We start from the raw sequence: 6,000 nt of genomic DNA, 5'->3' as shown, positions 1-6,000 counted from the left end.
TCCCTAAATGCCACATGGTGACCAATTATCATCCTCTTTAGATAATCTTTTAATATATTTTAATGTAAGATTTCTAGAGTCCAGAATAAATAATTTTAGTTTATCTGAACTATAATCTTTAGTCAACCTTGACCATTTCTATGCCATCTTTTGTGAAACTACTAAACGTCAAATTTTATAGATCTTTTATATGTTATGCTTTTCACTACTGGACATGATATGGACTAATTCTCAAATATGAGAAACTTAGTTTAAAGACCACCATACCGCCACTGTGTGAACTGAAGTATCCAGACCCCTGTAAACTTAAAGATAATATTTCACGGTGGGAACTAAGAGTTCCTGTCATTCTGATTTAAACTTTGCATTGGTAGCAAATCAGAGTCCCTATGTATGTAGCAGAATCTTTCGGACCCTATAAGAAATGTTATCAGGGAACAAAAGCCAGTTGCCCCCATAATTGTCCCTCCAATTTGGAGTTAACCTCTACATTAGTGAAATTTTAGCATTTCTCTGACAGAGTTGTTGTCGGAATTAAGTGGGACAATATATATAAAGTGCTTAGAATAGGATCTGGTGCATAGTAAGTGCTACATTAAGTGTTCACTATCATCAATCACCATCATCCCACCATCATTGTCGTCAGTTGTCATCATCATAATCATCATCATCATCTTCTTCTTTATCTTCTCCAGAAGACTGAATTGACTGATGTAAGTGGGCCATAATGGAAAAAAATGGCTTATTGAGTTTTGACACATTTGTTTGAAAAATCTCAAAAAAAATGGAGTGTTATTTTTCTACTTGTTTTCATGGTAGACTTAAGCAGAAGAGCTTGCAACATTTCATAAACATTTACAGCATATTTTCTATGTTCCAGGTATTGAGAAATTACTATTGTTTCTATACATATTCATTTACTAATCCAAATCAAAAGGTTTAATTGCTAGCCATAAATCATCAGATCTCATATATAAATACATACAACTATCATTTATTTTATTAAATTATGGTATCAATTTGCTATCCCAATTTATAATATGTTGATGTACACCATATAGTTGCTATTGTTTTAGGTACTATTGGATAGCTTAATATTTTAAGTTAGGAATGCATTTGTTCTTATGCTTATAATAAGTAATTAAATAAGTTTTATTTATAAACTATTCTCTATGAGAAGTTGGCTATATTTCCTTCCATTTCTATGCATGCCATTCCTGAAGGATGTTCATCTCAGAGACCCAGTAGAAAGCTTTGGGAAACTGATGCCTCAGACTTTGTGCAATTGTGTGTGATTCCAAAAACGGTGCTTATTTATAACACAATTAACTTTCCACTAAGATAACAATATTAAAATCACCCAGGTCAACAAATACTAGTATAAAGTAAGTGGCAAATTTGAAAATAAATTTAACATCTTTTTACAATGTTTTGGCATCAGCAACTTTCTCTTCCTTCATTACCAATGACTGTTCATTCCATTCAGAAATCCAAAAATCATACTGAAACTTTTATTGGACTTTTTTGGGTCTACCTGTCAGATTTTAATTCAACATAATCCTTTTATATAATTAAGGCCTTTTATTTATTTTTTAAATATATTGTATTGATTTTTTACAGAGAGGGAGAGAGAGATAGTTAGAAACATCGATGGGAGAGAAATATCGATCAGCCACCTCCTGCACACCTCCTACTGGGGATGTGCCCACAACCCAGGTACATGCCCTTGACCGAAATCGAACCCGGGACCTTTCAGTCCGTAGGCCGACGCTCAATCCACTGAGCCAAACTGGTTTCGGCAATTAAGGCCTTTTATAGTACGGGAAAGTATTTGTGATGCCAACTTTCAACTGTATTTAACTTTCTCATTAATTCAAGGACAATGTTAGGTTTTATTTTTGAACATGAAATTCTTTTTTCAATATCTGGTATTACTTTTCTTCTCAATAGTCTAATTTTGACAACCTTACACAATAAGGTCAGTACAATATTTCCAAAATGTAATGTAATAAAATAAGTATATCACTTTTGTAAGGTGTATCTAAATATTCTATATAAAAAAAAGTCTTTGGTCCTCTGATATATCTTTATGAGAAAATTTCATTTATTAATAACAATGGTTATGACTAAGTCTCAGACATCTGAAGTAAATCTATTTAATCCAGCCTGCCAGTTAAATAAACTACTTCTAATTCTAACTCGAAATATAAATACTTACATTTAGAGAAAAGATAAACATCATCTAAGGTCTCCAAATTATTCTCAGAAATGTGTGCCAGAAGAGTTCTAAAAGATTCTTCTTCACGTAGAAAAATAAGAAAATGCTATTTATATATCCCTGGTTTGTAATCATCATAGATCTAAAATTTGTCTCAGAATCCAGGTCAATGTAAAAAAAAAAAATGACTTAACATCAAAAAATACAGGTGCAGCTACAATTCAATTACATATTTCCCCTTTTTTGTAGGGTGTGTCTTTGTTCTCACAGCTGGGAGAGTCATACTTTAAATTTTCAACAAAGAAAGCCACCACATTAAAGAACTCTACAAATTCCTATAACTAAAACTGTAGCAATAACCATGCAATCTTCACTTGCCTTTCATAAGGATATTATGGACTTTAATCTCTTGTTCGTCTGTACTCAACACATTTGGCAAAGTACGTGAACAATAGAAATGAAAACAAACCTTAGGAAAGAAGACTCACATAAAATATCTAATAACTAACATCTCTTAAGAATTTATTTTCAATTAAAAAAATGGAAATAATATTGGGTATTCTGTTTCTATTTTAAGTGTTTCCTTTGATTAGTTTTAATTTTGCCCAAAGGAAGAAAATAAAACAAAAACAATTACGATCTAAATACTGTCATTTTAAACCTAAACTGCTGATTTTTAATCTATTAATTTCCTGGCATATATAAATGTGCATTTTACCTCTAGTGTTTTATCAGTTTAACAGTCATAATTTACACAAAACACACAGATGGTCTTAGAAATAGTAAAAGTTTCAGATGTTACAACTTCCTAGCATATGGAACACTATTGTGAATCATCATTTTGGAATCATTTGAACGATTTTAAAATTATTTAGACATTAACATCTTGGCATCATTTCATAGTCACAGGTTATATTGCAACTTTAAATTGTTTTATTTCTAATTGGTGGTGTTTCTTATAATATTGACTCTAAAACTACTAATATGTGGAGGAACTGGTACTGGTGTTGACAGGATAGCACCCTTTAGACAGCAAAAGGCAAATGAAGATCCTATAGTAATTTAATCATTAATGCATAAATCTTAACATTTATTCAAATTCAGTATATGATACAAAAGGATATTTCAAGATTTTTTATTTTAATAAAATTTATTAGAGTGGTTTTAAACTGTTAATGTCACAAAAATGCAGATGCAAAATAAAACACACACACCCAAACCAAAAGCTTTCTGGTGAATTCCATTCTCCCATTTTCAATAATATGTACATGCTGATGATTCCCATATTCCTCAAAATGAGCTGTGGTAAGAACTACTCTGTGACTTAATACAAGAAAAATTTATTTCTCATTCATTCTACATGTCCATCATGGGGAGCCAGATGTGGAGTGGAAAGTTCTGGGACACATGACTCTGGGGCCCAGGCTCTTTGGGTGGCCTTCCTGTTGTAGCTTCACTACCTGGAACACGTGGCCTCCTTGGAGGCCACATGGAAAAGAGCGTGCTGGAGGCTCCCTCACTAGTATTTAATATCTTTAATTTCCACTCACAGCCCATGAAGCTGAACTAGTCAGAGTGGTCTGCCCTACAGCGAGGACGCTGGGAAGCAAAGGCTTTCATCTGCCCAGAAGGAGGGGAGGATTGCACAGCAATAAGTACTCCTTATATTCACCACAACACAATTTTTTCTCCAGCCTCAACCTCAACTCTGAATTTCTGACTCATGTTTCCACTGCCTATTTGACAGTAGGGGATATCTAATAAGAACTTCAAAATTACAATGTCTGAAACTGAGCTCTTGATAACTTCTACCCCGAATCTCCTTTTTCTATCATTAACGACAGCTCAGTTAACAGCAGCTCTATCTTTTCTGCTGCTCGGACCAATGCATAAAGGTAACCCTTGACTCTCCTCTTTTTCTAACAAGCCACGTTCAATCTGTTAGCAGATCCTGACAGCTGTTGCTTCACAGCAGATCCAGGCTCTACTGCTCTCCCTCCCCTCCTAGCAGACTGATCCAAACCACCATTTCCCTTTTGCGGAGATTACGGAAAATGCTCCCAACTTGTCTCCCTACTTCAGCCATTATCACCCTTCCATGGATCCTGCTAAAACCCCGTGATGCTTTATACATCTCTTGGGAAAAAGCCAAACTATTTGCAAGGACTGTAAGGTACTACGCAGTCTGGTTTGTTTTTATCCCTGATGCCATCTGCTCCAAATCTCAACTTTCCTCAATCCACACCATCCACTGTGCTCCTTCTTTAATCCATTAGGTATGCCCTACAATAGGATCTTTAACCTTATAGTTAGTTCTACTTAGAACACTTTCCCAGATGCCTGGAAAGTTCCCTCCCTCAATTTTTTACTGGTCTTTATGTGAAGCATTCTCTGGTCATCCTATTAAACACTGAGATTCTTCCCAATCCTATCTAGCCCCTCACTGCTTTATTGTTTATAGAACTTACTATAGCCTAATGTACCATATGTTACACCATCTATTTTATTTTTATCTGAATACTCAGTCACAGAATATAAACTCCACAAGGGCACTCAATGGGAGCAGTTCAATGCTGCATCGCCAATGCTGAAATTTTTATTTTATTGATTTTTTTTTTTAGAGAGAGAGAAGAAGGGGAGAGGGAGAGAGATAGAAACATTAATGATGAGTAACATCATCAATCAGCTGCCTCCTGCACGCCCCCAAAAGGGGATCGAGCCCACAACCCGGGCATGTGCCCTGATCGGGAAATGAACCAGTGGCCTCTTGGTCCCTGGCTCGATGCTCAACTGCTGAGCCACACCTGCTGGGTACCGATGCAGAAATCTTTAACATTAATTTGTATTAAACACAAATTGGTCACCAGGAAAGACATGAGGGAGAAAGATAATGGTTTTAGTGTGTATGAATCATTAGGTCAGAGAAATGAGAGTTATAGGCAATTATCATTAAATGACTTAAAATGTTTTTTCAAAAAAAATATTATCTTGATTGTGCATAAATCTAAAGGAATCTGTTAATAGTAATAAAAGAAACATTTGTTCCATTCCCGTGCTCTTGACTTCATTTCCCAAAACCAAGGTTTCCACATATAGTTGTAGAACTATAAAAGAATGCTTAAAAGTGGAGCTAGGCTATTCTTACCCCAATTCCTCAAATTATAAAAACCCTTTGAGTTACTCATTTTTATTCAGTTCAGTACAGGAAAAACACTTGATATTCTTTCAAGGTCCCTAAAACTTTGTCTCCCATAAACACCTCTACCTTCTTCACTACTTAATTCTCATGCTAATCTATAAATAAGTAGTGCAAGCATTTATTAGGAATATGTGGTCTGTGTTATAACCTTCTTCTTCTACAAGTATAGCACACAGATTCTCCAGGGTAACTTGGCCAATGACTTCACAATGGACAGAGAGTGTGTGCAGAACAAAGAAAATGCCAAAGAGAAATACTGTACAATCATAGGGTCAACAAGAGCTTGGTTATTCAGGTGGCTTAGTAAATACCTTTCACAATACAAAAATGCAAAGAAAAAGTAGTCGCAGAGAATCACTGATGGCCAGAGGAAAATGCATCATTACTTACTACAGATCTATTTTGCTTACATCACAATAGAATTTTAAATCCAATTATCTAGTCACATGATTTTATTTTGGGAATGAGTACATCCATCACTAGGCATCATTCAGATGAGATTTTATTGCTCAGAAACAATATTGAACTATTCTATAGAACAGAACAGCAATTTAAAAAGCAGAAACAGAAAAAAAACCGGAAG

At 34.8% G+C, this 6,000-nt stretch overlaps 1 protein-coding gene across 1 annotated transcript in view; it reads right to left on the bottom strand.

The window, feature by feature from the left end:
- ROBO1 (roundabout guidance receptor 1) overlaps positions 1-6,000 on the bottom strand; it is a 1,289,171-nt gene that overhangs the window by 155,154 nt on the left and 1,128,017 nt on the right. The gene's annotated exons all lie outside the window — the stretch shown is intronic.

The sequence above is a fragment of the Myotis davidii genome, unplaced genomic scaffold, assembly GCF_000327345.1.
Source record: "Myotis davidii unplaced genomic scaffold, ASM32734v1 scaffold24, whole genome shotgun sequence".
In the NCBI taxonomy this organism is placed as follows: domain Eukaryota; kingdom Metazoa; phylum Chordata; class Mammalia; order Chiroptera; family Vespertilionidae; genus Myotis; species Myotis davidii.
The sequence above is the reverse complement of the archived record's forward strand: the minus strand, read 5'-3'. Positions and strand labels throughout refer to the sequence as shown.